At 45.6% G+C, this 19,213-nt stretch overlaps 1 long non-coding RNA gene across 1 annotated transcript in view; it reads right to left on the bottom strand.

Annotated features, from left to right (window-relative positions):
- Positions 1–3,307: 3,307 nt before the first annotated feature.
- The window catches only part of LOC147422822 (uncharacterized), a 45,731-nt gene continuing 29,825 nt past the window's right edge, over positions 3,308–19,213 (bottom strand). Inside the window, exon 2 of the long non-coding RNA XR_015186772.1 lies at positions 3,308–4,634. This is a non-coding gene — a long non-coding RNA (uncharacterized LOC147422822). The remainder of the gene's footprint in view (positions 4,635–19,213) is intronic.

Genomic DNA, 19,213 nt, shown 5'->3' with positions numbered 1-19,213 from the left:
AGATGCTGACTAAAATACAGGAAACGATCACGAATAAAACACTCGAACAATGCGTGCTGACTAATCATGCGAACACATAGTACTTCCTGTGAGGGTTCTTTGGACCTAGGCTCGAGAGCCAAGATCGGTTCTTCTGAGGGATTGAAGCTTCCTGAGGGGGTTCTTTGGACCTCGACTCGAGAGCCAAGATCGGTTCTTCGTGATTGATCGAAACAACAATAAGGTTAGCTTCACTAGAAAAAGTATCAAAACTAAACCATCATCCTTGTGAACAATCACATTATCTTCATGCAAACCATCATGCTTGTGAGAAATCACATCTTGATCAGGCAAATCATCATGCTCATCATTATTATGCAATTCATCATGCTTGTCATTATCATTCAATTCATTATGCAAATCATGTAAGTCCTGTGTGTCTTGCTTTGGAGAAGAAGAGACTGAGAGAGTCTCCTTTTCTCAAATCTCTTGCATCTATGCCTGCACTTGAGAAAAGAATCGGAACAAGGCGGCTTTCCTTTTGTTGTGCTCATGCTCTATGGAGGCCAATTCTTTCTTTGGTTTCCAAGCACGCTTGCTCGCGCTCACGCTCAATAGCTGCCTTTCTTTCTTCGCGTTCTAACTTTCTTTCTATAAACAACTGCTTCAACTCCTTCATAGGAGTTAGTGGAATCCTTGGTGTAGATGGCGAAGGGAGAGGGTCGGAAAAACCTCCTGGTGGGGAAAATTCTTCTTCACCACAATCATGCTCATCACCTCCATGCGAAGTATCCATGCCACTTCGGGTGATGATCATCCACTGAAGTCTTGGGTTCTAAAGTACACGTGGAACTTGGGTTCTTGTGGGTCTTGGGTCTTGAGGTTCTGGAGTCTTGAGGTTCTTGTGGTTCTTCTTTCGCTTGCAACCGAGTTAGGTCTTTGAGCGAGCTCAACAGAGCGAGCTTTTTTTTTTTTTGGAGTGCCGCCCTCTCTACCTCCCCTTCCTCCTCTTGCTACCCATGTACTTCCTCCTCCTCCTCGGCTTTCTCCTCCAAAATCTTTCCTCTCCTCCTCCTCCTCTCTCCGTCTACTCCTCTAACCACCTTCCCTTCCTCTAGCTCCTCCTCTGGAAACCACCGTCCCTTCCCTAAAGTCCTCATATCTCCTACTCTCTTCTTCCTCCTGTCACATTGTCGCTTTTTGAGTCCCTCCAATCCTAATGACAAATGAAATGAAATGCTATGTTAACTTTCATCAAAAGGCCAAAATGACCCATGCGACCAAAATGATACATTCTTGGTGGATCTAATACAATGTCTGGGTACAAAATAAAATGAGAAAGAAGGAGAGAGAGAGAGAGAGAGAGAGAGAGAGAGAGAGAGAGAGAAGGGGGGAGAGGGGTCCGCAAGGGAAGGGAAGGTTTGGGCAAGGGGGGGGGGGGATTGTGAGAGGGGAGAGTGGAGTGTAGTTTTATTTTTTAAGGGAAAGAAAGACCATCCAAAGCAATAGCGATATCGCTATTGCTTTGGATGGTTTTTTTAAAATTTTTTTGGGGCGCCTAAGCACTCCTCTCTCTCCCTTTCTTTCCCTTTTTTTTTAAAAAAAAACTACACTCCACTCCCCCCCCCCCCCCCCCCCCCCCCCCCCCCCCCCCCCCCCCCCCCCCCCCCCGGCGCTCTCTCTCTCTGTCTCTCTCTCTCTCTTTCACTGCAAGTTCGAGAGTTTGAGTACCACACACTTCTAGAGTGCTCAGCTTTTAGTCACATGTAAACTTACTTCCTTCACATTTTCAGCCATGACCTAGACCTACACACTTTCCTCTCCCAACCATAGTGTGGGCTCTCCATTGCGACTCTCATCACCACAATTTTGGACCATCAAGAATCACTCATCAACGACACAAATACTACATCACATGTAACTTTGGTCCCGTATGTCATATCCCATACGTCCCATGTAACTTTGGTCCCATATATCATACGATAAACAAATCTATCTATCTACCTCTCCCTCCCCCGCTGGCCCCTCCCTTCCCTCTCTCTCTCTCTCTCTCTCTCTCTCTCTCTCTCTCTCTCCTCTTTCTCTCTCATTTTCCTATGTACCCATGCATTGTATTATATCCACCAAGACTGTATCAGTTTGGTCTCATATGTCATTTTTACCTTATGAAAATTCTTAATACAACATTTCGTTCCATTTCGTTTCATTTCTCTCTAGGGTTGGAGGGACTTGAGGGGTGGTGTGGTGGGAGTAAAGAGAGAGAAAAGGAATGGGGGTGGGGAGAGAGGTGGCAAGTGGAGGGGGGCAGAGAGAGAGAGAGAGAGGGATGGGGAGAGCAAGATAGAAGGACACACACACACACACACACACACATATATATATATATATATATATATATATATATATATATATATATATATAGAGAGAGAGAGAGAGAGAGAGAGAGAGAGAGAGAGAGGGGGGGGGGGGGGGGGGGGGCTAGGGGAGGGGGTAGATCAAGAGGTGGGGGCCAAGAGAGAGGAAAGAGGTAGAGAGAGAGAGAGAGAGAGAGAGAGAGAGAGAGAGAGAGAGAGAGAGAGAGAGAGAGAGAGAGTGAGAGAGGGGGAGAGGGGAGGACAACAAGAGAGAGGGGTGGCGGGCAAGAGAGAGACACATGCACAAAGGGAAGATAGCACGAGAGAGAGAGAGAGAGAGAGAGAGAGAGAGAGAGAGAGAGGTCCTTGGCTCCTCCACTCGAGAGAGGGGCGGCGGTGGTGGTAGGAGTAGGGGCGGCACATGGTGGTGGTAAGTTAGCACTACTAACCACTAGTGGTGGGCTAGGGTGGTGGGTGGTAATGGTAGGTAAGGGGCAGCAATGGGAGGTAGTGGTGGTGGGATGAAAAAAAAAAAAAAAGCTCGCTCCAAAGCTCGCTTCACTAAGCTCGCTCCTTAACCGTCCCCCTTGCAATCTGTGCTAGAGAAGGATTTTCTCTTCACCCGAGTTCTTCTCTTTTCCGCGGGGACGCACCCCTTGGCGGCCTTGCGCTCACACCAAGGTTGCTTTTTCCCACCTCATGTCGATTGACCGGCTGCTAAGTGCACGATCCGCTCTCCATGAGTGAAAAGAGAAACAAGGGGAGGCTGGACAAGCCCTGCTTTCTTGGGTTTCTTGTCACTCTTCAAAAACACGATTGGGAATAGACATGCCCAAGAGGTCTTGGGTTACGTGCGACCGCAACAAGCAAAAAAAACTATGTGGTTCTTGTGGTTCTTGTGGTTCTTGTGGTTCTTTCCTTGAGTGATATAGAACACTACCAAAGCTTTGATATGTTGAACTTTGACTCAGAGATAGAGAGAGAAGAATACGACACCAAAATGTTGTTAAAACCCTCCTCCAAAGGTCCTACTCTCTATGGCGAGAGCGGTCTACTATTGATTGCACAAATCTCTACAATGCTTGGACTTGCCGATGATGAGACAGGTTGAAATCTGAAAATGCTAAGGGCTGAAATCTGCAAATCTTTATCTGCTGAATTCTACCTCTATGTCGGTGATGATGTCGATGGTGACGATGCGACGACGACGCGCTGAAAATGTAGATGCTGTTATTGCGTTTTTCGGACTGAATCTGTAAACTACGTTGGATCTGACCGTGCGGCAAGGATCTGTTGCGGGAAGGTGAGATCTACAAGGTTTGGGACTTATACTGTGGGTTCTAACTACTGAAAACGATGTTCCTTCTTGATGCCTTCTCGCGATGGAACTGCAAAACGCCAAGGGCTGACCTGCAACCAAAAACGCTAGGGCTGAATCCTGCTATATGTAGAGGAAAACTGCTAACGCTAGGGCTGATTTATTGTTGCTGAGGAGTTTACTAGTGCAAACTACTAACAACACGTCTGATTTGTCCTCTGCTGTCGCCAGGCTGCTGCTGCAGATACAAAAACGCTGGCTGATCTGGGTTCTTGATGGAAAACGCTAGCCTTGCTGCTGTGTTGCAAAAATGCTAGGCCTTGTTGGGGGGGTCCTATTGGGAAGGTGCTTGTTGAACCTTGGTTCCTGCTGCCTCTTTTGCCAGAAATGCTAGCGCTAGATTTCTTTATGTACTTGCTTTCTAAAATTGCCCTACCTAGTTCCCAACAAAAGTCACTTAAAAATAATGAGTGAAAATTGGCTAAAATAGGAGAAATAGGTCTATGCATTGTAAAAATGCTCCTGATGGGTTCTGATTGAAAATCTGATGGTCAAGCTTTGTGCAACCAGAGGATATGTATCTATTCCAAGTGTCTGGACATGGACGGTCTGCGAACAAACTCACAAGAGTACCAGATCACTTCCAAAGCTAACTGAAATGAACCCTTGTCACGAAGTAGCTTGTCCACGTACACATAGGGTTAGATGTGCACGTGACATCCTCTCCTTTTCAAAGTGAGATACTAGTATCGAACTGTATGGCGTCAAGGGAGGGAGATCGCCAATAACATCCGGAATCCTGGAAAGAACTCTTCGCCGGCCCACTCTGATGTGTGGGTCGTGCGATACTTGAACTTCATAAAGATCTGCAATGCCTTCTTCTTTGGGCCGCGCCGAAAGCAACACAAAGTCATCTTCAATGCTTCCACTTCGTCTATAGTCATGCGTCTACCTTCTTCAAGAATCTCTGAGGCTGAAAATTCCTGAAACCACTTCCAACACAAAAACATGAACATTTCCATTCCATGTAAAGTGACTGGAAAAATACTATTCCTTCGAAAAAACTGTGCATGCAATGTAGATGAACATATAGACGGAGTGCCAAACCGTTCATCAAACACACGCAAACAATGGGGTCGAATCGTGACTTTCTGATCTAAATCTATCAACTGTGGCAAAACACAATGGAAATGCCTATGCTTGATGCTCAATCCTTCTTGTGCTCTTTCGGATACTGTGTCATGCCAACAAAGAGACATGGAATGTAAATTCCTTGAATGCAAACATTTAATCTTTTCATGAACCATCTGCATACATCCGTGCTCATTCATGAGTGAATCGTGTTCATCGTACAATATGGCTTGCCTTTGGAAAGGGATCACATAAAGACGCTCACTAAAATACAGGAAACGATCACAAATGAAACACGCGAACAATGCGTGCTAACTAATCATGCGAACACATAGTACTTCCTGTGAGGGTTCTTTGGACCTAGGCTCGAGAGCCAAGACCGGTTCTTCTGAGGACTCAAAACTTCTTGAGGGGGTTCTTTGGACCTCGACTCGAGAGCCAAGATCGGTTCTTCGTGATTGATCGAAACTGCAATAAGGTTAGCTTCACCAGAAAAAGTATCAACTAAACCATCATCCTTGTGAACAATCACATTATCTTCATGCAAACCATCATGCTTGTGAGAAATCACATCTTGATCAGGCAAATCATCATGCTCATCATTATCATGCAATTCATCATGCTTGTCATTGTCATTCAAATCATTATGCAAATCATGTAAGTCCTGTGTGTCTTGCTTTGGAGAAGAAGAGACTGAGAGAGTCTCCTTTTTTTTAATCTCTTGCATCTATGCCTACACTTGAGAAAAGAATTGGAACAAGGTGGCTTTCCTTTCGTTGCGCTCATGCTCTATGGCAGCCATTCTTTCTTCGGCCGCCAAGCGCGCTTGCTCGCGCTCGCGCTCAATAGTTGCCTTCCTTTCTTTGCATTCTAACTTCCTTTCCATAAACAACTGCTTCAACTCCTCCATAGGAGGTAGGACAATCCTTGGCGTAGATGGGGAAGGGGGAGGGTTGGAAAAACCTCTTGGTGGGGAAAATTCTTCTTCACCACCCTCATGCTCATCACCTCCATGCAAAGTATCCATGCCGCTTCGGGTGATGACCATCTACTGAAGTCTTGGGTTCATACGTTCACAAGGAACTTGGGTTTTTGTGCGTCTTGAGTTCTTGAGGGTCTTGAGGTTCTTGAAGTTCTGGAGTCTTGAGGTTCTTGCGGTTCTTCTTTCGCTTGCAATCCGTGTTAGAGAAGGATCTTCTCTTCACCCGAGTTCTTCTCTTTTCCGCGGGTGCACCCCTTGGCGGCCTTGCGCTCACACCAAGGTTGCTTTTCCCACCTCACGTCGATTGGCCGGCCGCTAAGTGCACGGTCCGCTCTCAATGAGTGAAAAGAGAAACAAGGGGGGGCTAGACAGCCCTTCTTTCTTGGGTTTCCTGTCACTCTTCAAAAACATGATTAGGAATCGACACGCCCAAGAGGTCTTGGGTTACATGCGACCGCAACAAGCAAAAAAAATTATGTGGTTCTTGTGCTTCGTTCCTTGAGTGATACAGAACACTGCCAAAGCTCTAATACCAATATAAGGTGCAGTGGAAGTGAATGTTGAACTTTGCTCAAGATGAGTGCTCCGAACTATGCTCAAGGTTCCTTTTACTTAGGGAAGGAAGAGCCTTCCGTTCTTTAATGAGAGAGTGCAAGTGATCACAAACAAAGTGGATTAACACTGTGAATGAAGGTACTGAGACTGAGAGATAGAGAGAGAAGAATACGACACCAGAATGTTGTCAAAACCCTCCTCAGAAGGCCCCACTCTCTATGGCGAGAGCGGTCTACTATTGATTGCACAAATCTCTACAATGCTTCGACTTGCCGACGATGTCGACGACGACGAGCTGAAATCTGGAAATCTTTATCGCTGAATTTTGACTCTATGTCGGTGAGGATGTCGATGGCGACGATGCGACGATGACGCGCTGAAAACGCAGATGCTGAAATCTGCATTTTTCGGGCTGAATCTGCAAACTACGCTAGATCTGACCGTGCAGCGAGGATCTGCTGCGGGAAGGTGAGATCTGCGAAGTTTAGGACTTCTACTGCGGCTTCTAACTGCTGAAAACTGAAAACGCTGTTCCTTCTTGATGCCTTGTCGCGATGGAATTGCAAAACGCCAAGGGCTGATCTGCAACCAAAAACGCTAGGGCTGAATTCTGCTATCTGCGGGGGAAAACTGCTAATGCTAGGGCTGATTTGCTGCTGTTGTGGAATCTGCTAGTGCAAACTACTAACGCTAGGGATGATCTGTCCTCTGTGTCGCCAGGCTGCTGCAGATGCAAAAACGCTGGCTGATCTGGGTTCTTGATGGAAAAAGCTAGCCTTGTTGTTGTGTTGCAAAAACGCTAGGCCTTGCTTGGGGGGGGGGGGGGGGGGGGGGGGGGGGGGGGTTTCCTACTCAGAAGGTGCTTGTTGAACCTTGGTTCTTGCTGCCTCTTCTGCCAGAAATACTAGCGCTAGGTTTCTTTATGTACTTGCTTTCTAAAATTGCCCTACCTAGTTCCCAACAAAAGTCACTTAAAAATAATAAGTGAAAATTGGTTGAAATAGGGAAAATAGGTCTATGCATTGTAAAAATGCTCCTGATGGGTTTTGATTGGAAATCTGATGGTCAAGTTGTGTGCAACCAGAGGATATGCATCTATTCTAAGTGTCTGGACATGCATGGTTTGTGAACAGACTCACAAAAGTGCCAGATCACTTCCTAAGCTAGCTGAACTGAACCCTTGTCATGAAGTAGCTTGTCCACGGACACGTAGGGTTAGATGTGCACGTGACAGCCTTCATCCTTTATTATGGTTGGTGAAATCTGAAAAGTTGCATTGTCACATAGCCTATAACGGCGTATGCAAGCCATCTGTAGTAGTGACAAAGCTTGATTGGACATCGAGACCACACACCAATGTGTGGGTAACAAGTATGTCCACGGTTCAGTGGGTGAGGGCGCCCAAGCAGAGTATCACAAGCAATCGGGCTAGTGTGGACAGGTGAACCACTAATATATATAGCCCGGCCTTAAGGTGCTATCCTCATATTATGGATTGTGTATTCTTGTAGGTAGAGTTTGTCCTCTACTACGGTTGAATGGTGAATCTGAGCTCCATACCTCCTCTCCTTTGCATGGCCATGGTGGAGACTGCAGTGGCATACGCGTTGGGTAACATTGATATCAGAGCGGGAGTACAATCCAAGGGGGAGAGTCTGTTGTCACAAGACGGACACCACGTGCCAATAGAAAAAAACAGACTGAACAGACTTTTAGCACTTCAATAACAGCATAATTGAGAGAGAGACGACACGCGACACGCAGTGGCGGAATTCCACCCCAAAGAGTATTGGCCCCAAACCTTGGTGCCCCTTTCGGTATTTCTTTATATTGCATCAACACAATACAAGCCGGTACTCCAGACTCTGCACCTTCGCCAGGAAGCATGCTAGAGAATGAGCCCTACTCTCATATTTAAAGGCCCTAGGCCCCAAAATTAGTTTACAGTAAAAAGCCTTCAAACTCAAAAGCTTTTGGTCCAAAAGCGAAGCCAAAAAGCTGCCATCATAATTTATGGAAATCTGTACAGCTACCATGTCATCAGCCAACGCAAAACACGGAAATCCGTACAACCTGCCACGTCATCATGTAGCCACAATTTTCAGAAATCTGCCACATCATCAATTTTTCATGTGTGTGTGGATCTTTCTTTCTTTTAATTCTTTATGTCACTTGGGGCCCCATCGAACGGGGTCCCCATAAGTTGGTAGGACTTCTTCTTCTGTTACTTGTTCTTCTTAGGGTTTAGGCCCCTCGGCCGAGATCTGCAAGTTGACTCCATTCTTCAAGGCTTTGACACGTCAGCAGTTTGTTACATCTCCCCTTCTTGAAAGAGAGTAATCGTCCGCGATTACAGTATATCTGCAAAACAACTCAAGTTAGCTAAAAAAAAAAACCCGAGGGACAATCAATTTGCTCTTTTTATTAAGGAGTTAGCTTCTCCTTTCTGCTCTTTTGATCAAGGAGATAGCTTCTCCTTTCAGTTGTTTTGATCAAGGAGTTAGCTTCTCCTTTCTGCTCTTTTGATCAAGGAGTTAGCTTCTCCTTTCATCCAACTCTTTGATATTCCGACGTAGTAAAATTAGCCATCACACCCAGACCGTACTTATCTTCCACGGGTGTCTTGATGCACTAAAATTACATACCCAGGCAATCTCATCCAATTAGGAATATGCAGTGGTTGGCACATCACAATGCAACACAAATGCTCACATATGCATGTTACAAGACATAGAAACATAAAGCTGCCGATGAACACTCCCCCCACAAATAACCATCCATGTCCGCGAGCCATGAGCTGTTCAACGACTCCCTCATCACTCCTCCCGCAAATAACCTAAAAAGGTCTAGGTCATGAGATATAGAGGCCTTTTACAACCAAACGCCCCCCAGACCGCAGTCTGCGTCGTTTGGAGATGCTGAGAGTAACCACTACTCAGACTTCTTAATACTCCCCCCCTAAATAACCACACAGGTCCGGGCCATGAGTAACAACAACAATACTCCCCCCGTAAATAACCACCAGGGTCCGGGCCGTGAGTAAAAACAACACTTTTCAATCATTCAATACTCACTACTCCACCCGGGAGTAAAATCACCAATCATTGAAACCAATATTAAAACCAGAGTCAAACATTTCAAATGGGCACCAAGACAGGTTCAAAACACATCCCATCCATTTCAAACAAATTCCAAACAGGATCACCAAACGATTTCTCAAACAGATTTCAAACTTAAAAAGCAATCTCGACATCAATCGAGCTCGAAAAGTCAACCGACTTTCCATCCTAGAACCTGCACCAAAAATCAGGGTTAGGTTCATTCCGTAAGGTCGTAGCCGAGCACAACATGGTCCATCAGCTCTTGGACAAACAATGTTTCTTTGGCGGCGATGGTAGTCCCAAGATAGCAATCGCACTGGACCACCAAGGTTATCAACTCGAGAAGAGACATCTACCGAGAGATGTCGAGAAATTTCAAGATATAATCTGCTAGGGTTTTCATGGCAAGCATTTCAGGATACCCCACTCTGCCAGAAGTTGCACTTCGAGGAAGATGTCTGAAACCATATGACTTCGGGCAAAATTTTTCTTGAAATCTTGCAAGTACTTGGAGTATGCTACTTGGTAGCTATCAACATCTGCATGGCACTGCCTCTGGCGGCATATGCACTGGCGTAATGTCACGAGGACGTGGCAGCTGTTAACTATGTCACGAGGACGTCGCAACTGCTAACCTTAGTTGTTGGTTTCTTTCCAATGATTTTTGTTTTATTTTTGAAACCCTCTTTTTGAAGTAGCAAACGGTTGGACATTGTATGGCCAATGTGAATGGTAGTTTCACCCGCAGACGGGAAGTGGTCGGCACTGGAATTCGTATAGTAAGAGGATGTCTAGGCTCAAAGCAAGATCATGTAGGTTCCCCCGTCACACTTAGCAAGTTGGTTGATATTAGGAAGTGAACTCAATAAAGGCTTATATAAAGTCAAGGTGGGACTACCAACAGAAAGTATCCGGCAGTTGGGCCACATTGCACTTTTGGATGCGGTCCCAATGAGGATAGATGGTCAGATGACCAGTGGGAGCCCAACGGAATCATTTCCTAAAATTTAGGGAACTGCTATTTTAGGCCGTGAAATGTGTTTACGTAATTACCTCCGGTATGACTAGGGGAACATTTTACAACTCTGCTGCGAAGTCAACTGGGCAACCAGTCGGGAGATTTTTAAGCGGCAAACCCGAAACGGGAAATGCTTGTAACTGCGCCAAGTGGTAGATTCTCATGGACTTGCCTCTTACAGAAAAATGGGCGCTAAATTTTATGTTGGGAGAGGCCTCAGTTTGGTTTTTGTCACAGGTTAAGAGCTATGGAGTGCTTTCTTTCCCTCTCAGGAGTGATGCCCTACATACTACACACTGCTCTCTCTCTCCCCTACGTGCAGTTATGTGATACCTCACAAGAGGGCCCTTCATTTGACTGATGTACAGTTGTGAGGGTTAATGCTTTTGTGCTGAGGCAAGAGCCTCTTTGAGCAAGAACAAGGGTAGCTAGCTGCTACTCCAAAGCAGGCACCGGTGAGGGTCATAACCTCGCCGTACAGGTGCAATTTCAACGTTGAGTATGCGCAGAAAATTGACTATTTTTTAGCCATACGAACGCCAGAACCCTTGGGAATCGTACCCCACTGGCAGAGGACAGCTAGGGGACTGTTTGGGGTTGAAAACAGGGCAAAAACCAGTAAATAGACCGAGCTGAATTTACTGTTTTTGGGCTGGAAGCAGAGGGTATACGCCAGTGGAAGTGAGTTCTAGCAAGGGAATTGGTTTCGCACAAGTATTGGGGCTGTTATGCTGCCGAAATTTGGCCAAATCAAGAAGTATCTAGTGGGATACAGGTAAAGGATTCCTAGGACTCTACTTTGTAATTGACCCTCTCAAAGAATAAAGAAATACCGAAAGGGGTGCCAATTTTGGGGCCTACAGGTTGTCGGTGTCTGCTCGGAGCATTCTAGCTTCCGGGCCGTGTGTGTGCTTAAGTGTTAATTCCCGTCGTAGGGTTCCTTTGCACGCTTTGTGTGTGTGTGTTTGAAGTAATGAATTTCGGGTGAAAGCCAACGCCTACCACCCCACGGGCCGGTTTCAAGGTTCCATTGCCGGGATATCAATCACTTTTTTCTCAAAGAGTGAGCCTCGGTTGTTTTGGGTAAAGACACAGAGTGCAGGAACGCGGGATTACACTATGGCCGACAAAGGGAAGGGCATTATGGAAGAGGGTTCCTCTTCAAAGGACAAACAAGAAATCCCTATGGTTTTCGAGATTGGCGGGAGCTCACGGCCACATCAGTTTGTACCTCCTATTAATGTGAATGTCCCTCTAGTAGTACAAGGCTTTATGACTAGGCAACTTGAGGATGATGCGTTCAGGACTCAGTTAGTTGTCGCGGTGAATGTCTTTTTGCACTGGTGCAGAATCCAAGGTTTATGGAGTTCTTGCAAGCGCCACCAGTGCAACAGCAAAATAGGCAACCTACACCGCGTACAGAGCTTGTTGAGACTCAAGCCCAAGTACTTCATGCGACTCAGCAGGAAAGGGAACACTCGCATGTTGCGGAGTCACGGGCTCCAAAACAGGTTCCTCCCGTGCTTGAACAGGTGGCTAGAACGCCTATTCCACAGGTTATGCCAGTTCAGCCCGCCACCTTTCAGAGCCAGCAAGCATACTGTCTTGAATGGACAGGGAACTAGTTACCAGGCAATGCACCCAGTTTTTCCACCACCCACGGTACATCCAAGGTATTTCGGGGGTGGATCAGTGTTCCAGAGTATGGTTGGCTATGCGCCTGGAAGTCAGTTGTACATGCCAGGACTAGTGTTTGGGGGTATGCAAGGCATGATGCCAAACCCCATGTATGGTAGTATCGGCATACAACAAGGTTTTGAGTGCAACCAGGGCCAGCTTGGGGTGCCACAGGGTCATTTTGGCATGGCTGGTTTTTCTGGACAGCAACCAGATATCGCACCTCTGACGCAAAATGTGAATGGCCAAGATGTGCCGATCATGCCTACTACAGTGCCCATGTTGCAGACTATTCCCTATGACAATTTGGGGGCACTTGAGAAGCTAAAAGCTTACAAAGAAGGTGGTGCAGCTATAAAGTTCAGTACTTTCAGTGGCTTTGAGGATAAAGCAAAGGCTCTCACTTTCCTCCAGCAGTTTGATACAGCTTACGCAGGAGGGAATTTTACAGAGGCCTCGAAAGTCAGGAAAGCTGCCACTTTCTTAAAGGACAATGCGCTTACATGGTGGACGACATTGTTAATGCAAGGGCAGGCACCGGCCACTTGGGTTTACTTCAAGCAAATGTTTGCATCTACTTGGCTGTCAAATGAATTTGAAGCCGACGTCATGACAGATTGGCACCAGCTTACTTCGGCTACATGCAAGAGCTTGCTGGAGTACAATCGGAGGTTTTGTAAAGCATTACTCTCAGTGACCTCCTACATATTTGTGCCACTGACAAAGCAGATAGAGAAGTACTGTTGTGGGCTGCCTAAAGGGCTTCGTGATTACTATACCAAGAACAGAGTGGCTACCCTTGCTCAGCTTATGGAAGTTGCGAACACTCGTCTTGCCTTGTTGTAAGGAGAGGAAAGTGGGTTTCTGAGCAACGAGAAAGGAGGGCAACAAAAGAAAATTCAGCGAAGAAGCCCTTTGTGAAAACGGCTCCTGAAGCGTCACAGGGGTCGGAAAAGGCCACCAAGGACAAGGATTCAGCTGGGACTTTTGGAGCACAGGCAATGAAACAGAAAAGGAAGCCTTTTGTGTGCAAGTCGCTCGAGGAAAAGAAGGTCCTAATGGCTGAAAATAAATGCTTTATATGCGCGCAGCCTGGTCACTTTGCTACCAATTGTCCACAAAGGAAAAGACCAGTTGACTCAGAGGATAAAGAAGACCAGAAAGGCAAGAAGCCTAAACCCACAGCAGGTTTGGTGCCAGACATGGTGGGTGATAGGCCCAGTACAAATGCCAATGAGTTATGCAGGACATGGGGTAAAGTTAGGGGTCAGACGGCACTCATCTTCTTTGATCCAGGTGCCAAAGCCAACTTTATCTCACCAGAGTTAGCTATGAAGCTGGGCATCAGAGCTGAAGAGATGGGGTACACAATAGAGGCAGGGTTGGCATGTCCTGGCCACTCAGAGTGTGTTACTCCCATTATTGGAAAGTTGCGTCCGCATATTCAGTCGTATGTGGACACAGAAGAGTTCTACATCATGCCGTTGGAAGGATGTGATGCCTTGTTGGGGATCCCATGGATGTTCCGAGTGCATGGAGTCTTGGATGCCTACAACAAAAAGATCATTGTACAACATAGAGGCAAAACTCACATCTTGCATGTAAAGCTAAAAGGAGAGTCAATCCCTATTGTATCCGCTTCTACTATCACTTCTGTAATAAAGAATCATCTTTCTGTGTACTTGATTTTTGCACGTGATGTCTCAGATAGTGAACAGTCAAATTTAGACTGTTTTTCTGATTCATTACCGTCGCAATTGCCGCCTGAGAGACCTGAGGACCATCGGATAGATTTGGTGCCAGGATGTAGCCCACCAAATAGACCTCCCTATAGGGTTAGCGCGGCGCAGTAGAAAGAGATTATGGGCCAGGTTGAGGAGTTATTAGAGAAGGGGTTGATTCAACCTAGTTCTTCACCCTTTTGCTCCCCATTGCTCCTAGTGCAGAAGAAGGATGGCTCATGGCGCATGTGTATTGATTACCGTGTGTTAAATAAGAATACCATCAAGAATAGGTTTCCTATTCCTAGAATTGATGATATTCTCGATCGTTTAGAGGGTGCTGCAATTTTCAGCAGGATAGACCTTAAGAGTGGATACCATCAGATTTGTATAAGGCCAGAGGATGTGCACAAGACTGCGTTTAGAACGACATTTGGTCTTTATGAGTTTAGTGATGCCGTTTGGGCTAACAAATGCTCCTGCCACGTTCAATAGAATGATGGACCGGAATTTCCACTCGCATCAACAGTTTGTTGGGACGTTCTTTGATGACATGATAGTGTATTCGAAGAATGAAGAGGAGCATAGGCGTCACTTGACCATTGTGTTCGAAGAGCTACACAATCATAGGTTACTTGTCAATCCTAAGAAAAGTGAATTCTTCCTGGAAGAGATCCACTTTCTTGGCCACATAGTCTCAAAGGATGGTGTCAGAATGGATCCCGCAAAGGTCGAAGCTATTAAGACATGGTCAGACTTGAAGACTGTGCACGATGTCAGAACCTTCTTGGAATTATGTTCCTATTATAGAAGGTTTATCAAGAATTTTGTAGAGATAGCATCGCCTCTTCACGCTTTGCAAAAGAAAGAGCTCAGTTTCAAATGGACCCAAAAAGAGATTTCAGCTTTTAGTCTCTTAATGGAAAATTTGACTTCAGATCCAGTAATTGTTTTGCCAGATCTCGGGAAGTCATTTGTGGTCCAATGTGACGCGTGTGGCAGTAGCATCGGAAAGATGGACGGGTAGTAGCTTATGAAAGCCGAATTTTGCAAGGGCCAGAGAGGACTATGCAAGTCTATGGGAAAGAGCTCTTGGCCGTGATTCATACGCTTTCTAGCTGGAAGCACTATCTCTTAGGTGCTGATTTTGTTGTCCAAACAGATCATCAGACCTTGCGATACTTCTTGACATAGTCAAAGTTATCCGAAAAGCATATGCGATGGGAAAACATTCTTTCCATGTTCCACTTTCAGATTATGCATGTGGAAGGCAAGAAGAATGTTGTGGCTGATCCTTCATCAAGAAAGCCACAAATTTCAGCTGTGTCAATTCCTTATCATCATGAGCTAGATGACATGAAAGAGCAGTATACTGCTGATGAAGATTTTGCAAGGATCTTTGAACAGTTACAAGAGGGGCAACATCACGAGCACTACCTCCTCAGAGGTTTTATGATGATGCATGGCAGACGTTGTGTCACTAGGCCACTGCGACATAAGGTCATGGAAGAGAGTCATGTCACACCGTATGCAGGGCATCGTGGCATTGTTGCGACAGTTAAAGCGGTAGAGACATTCTTCTATTGACCTACCTTGAGGAGAGATGTGGATGCCTTTGTGCGAGCATGCATAGTTTGCCAAAAGGTCAAGTTTGACAGGCAAAAGGCACCAGGGTTGTTACAACCCCTGCCGATTCCGCATAAGCCATGGGAAAGCATTGCTATGGGCTTTATCTTTGATCTTCCAAGAACGCCAACAGGGAATGATGGTATATGGACCATTATTTGTAGGTTCAGCAAGCAGGCCCATTTTATCCCTGTCAGAAAGAAGATAAAATCTGATCAGATGGCACGCTTGTTTATGTACAATGTGTTTAAGTACCATGGTATGCCACAATCGATTATCAGTGATCGTGATCCTCGCATGACCAGTTTGTTCTGGAGAGTATTGTTTGAGAACATGGGCACTACGCTCAAGTTCTCGTCTTCGTTTCATCCACAAACTGATGGACAGTCAGAAGAGGCTAATTCTATTGTCTTAGATCTGCTGAAATGCTATGTGTTAGATAATAAGGGCAAGTGGGAACAGTATTTGCCTATGCTTGAGTATGCGTACAATAATACGGTGCATTCGTCAACTGGCAAAGCACCTTTCGAGATTGTTGAAGGCGGCAAAAAAGTTCCTCCCATTTTGCATACAAAGAACAAGATCTTTGAGGCAGATCGATACGTTGAGAATATGGATGAAATGTATAAGAAAATTAAAGTTGCCTTGAAGAAGACTCGGGGCAAAACAGAAAAAGGTTGCTGATCGTCACCGTCGTGAATTGTTGTTATCACTTGGTGATTGGGTTCTGTTAAGGTTCGAAAAGACAAGGTTAAAGAAAATGAAGGGCAAGGAACGGTTGTTTCCTAAGCTCAGTATACGTTACTATGGGCCTTTTCAAGTGCTTGACAAGATCAGCGATGTGGCTTACAGGCTGAAATAGGGGTAATGATAGAGATAGTACATCAAATGTACATATGAATTCGGTGTTATATATGGAAATGACAACAGTATGAAGGTCTCATTAAGTCATTTGTATCTATGTGTACGACCTTTCTTGCGGATACATGCGATGATAAAAGAGTGTTGATAGCACAAGATCATCAGTGGTGTGTAGTTATGGTATGCAATCGAGGACGTTTGCGATTTCAAGAGGGGGTATGTCACGAGGACGTGGCAGCTGTTAACTATGTCACGAGCACATGGCAACTGCTAACCTTAGTTGTTGGTTTCTTTCCAATGATTTTTGTTTTATTTTTGAAACCCTCTTTTTGAAGTAGCAAACGGTCGGACATTGTATGGCCAATGTGAACGGTAGTTTCATCCGCAGACGGAAAGTGGTCGGCATTGGAATTCGTATAGTAAGAGGATGTCTAGGCTCAGAGCAAGATCATGTAGGTTCCCCCGTCGCACTTAGCAAGTTGATGGATATTAGGAAGTGAACTCAATAAAGGCATAAAGTCAAAGTGGGACTACCAACAGAAAGTATCCGACAGTTGGGCCGCATTGCACTTTTGGATGCGGTCCCAATGAGGATAGATGGTCAAATGACCAGTGGGAGCCCAATGGAATCATTTCCTAAAATTTAGGGAACTGCTATTTTGGGCCATGAAATTTGTTCGCGTCATTGCCTCTGGTATGACTAGGGGAACATTTTACAACTTTGCCGCGAAGTCAACTGGGCAACCAGTCGGGAGATTTTTAAGCGACAAACCCGAAACGGGAAAATGCTTGTAAATGCGCCAAGTGGCAGATTCTCATGGACTTGCCTCTTACCGAAAAATGGGCGCTGAATTTTATGTTGGGAGAGGCCTCAGTTTGGTTTTTGTCACAGGTTAAGAGCTATGAAGTGCTTTCTTTCCCTCTCATGTACAGAGGGGTGATAGGAGTGATGCCCTGCACACTACACACTGCTCTCTCTCCCCCCTACGTGCAGCTATGTGATACCCCACAAGAGGGCCCTTCATTTGACTGATGTACAGCTGTGTGGGTTCATGCTTTTGTGCTGAGGTAAGAGCCTCCTTGAGCAGGAACAGGGGTAGCTAGCTGCTACTCCAAAACAGGCAACGGTGAGGGTCATAACCTCACCGTATAGGTGCAAATTCAGCTCTGTGTATGCGCAGAAAATTGAGTGTTTTTCAGCCATACGGATGCTAGAACCCTTGGGAATCGTGCCCCACTGGCAGAGGACAGCTAGGGGATTGTTTGGGGCTAAAAACATGGCAAAAATCAGTAAATACAGCGAGCTGAATTTACTGGTTTTGGGCTGGAATTAGAGGGTATACGCCAGTGGAAGTGAGTTCTAGCAGGGGAATTGGTTTCGCGCAAGTTTTGGGGCTGTTATGTTGCCGAAATTTGGCCAAATCAGGTAGTATCTAGAGGGATACACGTGAAGGATTCCCAAGACTCTACTTTGTAATTTACCCTCTCAAAGAATAAAGAAATACCGAAAGGGGCACCAATTTTGGGGCCTACAGGTTGTCGACGTCTGCTCGGAGCATTCTAGCTTCCAAGCCGTGTGTGTGCTTAAGTGTTAATTCCCGTCGCAGGGTTCCTTTGCACGCTGTGTGTGTGTGTGTGTGTGTGTGTTTAAAGTAAATAATTTCGGGTGAAAGCCAACGCCTACCGCCCCACAGGCCGGTTTCACGTGTTATTAGTATCAGCGTGGGAGTACAATCCAAGGGGGAGGGGTGGAACTATGAGATAAGTCATTCCAATTTGTTCATTTTGGTGCTTATTCTCTGTTTTGTCACTGTGGATGCATGGACATGGTATGGCTTTTGTTATATAATGTTTGCAACTTGATAAGGATGTATCTTGTGCTTCATTATGTGATTGAGAGCAAGCTATTTGGAGTGCGTATGTACACACACATAGTAAGCAAAATCTTCCTTGATTAATTCCGGATTAATTTAAGTGGTTGTGTAATTCAAATGAGCAGTGAACGAAGCATCTCTATATTTGTGAGAGAATCAAATTTCCTTTCTCTCTTTCTCTCTCTCATTTCAAACCCTAGGCAGTGTGTGTATGTGTTGCATACACTAGATAAGGAGTTGAGGTGTGTGTGAACACACAGGGTAGGTGACGGGCGGCTATAGGACATGTAGCACTGGCTGACGCATATGGCCGTGTCGGTTTCACATCGTACAAGTAAGGCAGGTTGGGCAAACACTTGCAATGTTGCATCGACAATAGCCCATATCTATTGCTCACTGTCACAAAGACGGGCACCACGTGTCAATAGAAAAGAGCAGACTGAACAAACTTTTAGTAATTCAATAACAATTGAACTGAGAGAGAGAGAGAGAGGGACGACATGCGACACGGAGTGGCGGAATTCCACCCCAGAAAGTATTGGCCCCAAACCTTGGCACCCCTTTCGGTATTTCTTTATATTGCATCAACACAGTACAAGCCGGTACTCCAGGAAGCATGCCAGAGATCCCTAACCTCATATTTAAAGGCCTTTGGCCTAAAAAGCAATTACAGTGAAAAGCCTTCAAATTCAAAAGCATCTGGTCCAAAAGCAAAGCCAAAAAGCTGCCAACGTAAATCACGGAAATCCGTACAGCCTGCCACGTATCATGCCAGCGCAATTTTTGAAAATCTACCACGTCATCAGTTTTTGCGTGTGTGCAGGTCCTGTTTATTTTAATCCTTTATGTCACTTGGGGCCCCATCGGACAGGGTCCCCATAAGTTGGGAGGACTTCTTCTGTTACTTGTTCTTCTTAGGGTTTAGGCCCCTCGGCCAACATCTGCAAGTTGGCTCCATTCTTTAGGCTTTGACACGTCAGCAGTTTGTTACATCTCCCCTTCTTGAAAGAGAGCAA

This window comes from Adiantum capillus-veneris, chromosome 27 (assembly GCF_014529385.1).
Source record: "Adiantum capillus-veneris isolate H3 chromosome 27, ASM1452938v2, whole genome shotgun sequence".
Classification (NCBI taxonomy): domain Eukaryota; kingdom Viridiplantae; phylum Streptophyta; class Polypodiopsida; order Polypodiales; family Pteridaceae; genus Adiantum; species Adiantum capillus-veneris.
This window is presented reverse-complemented; position numbering and strand designations above follow the sequence as displayed.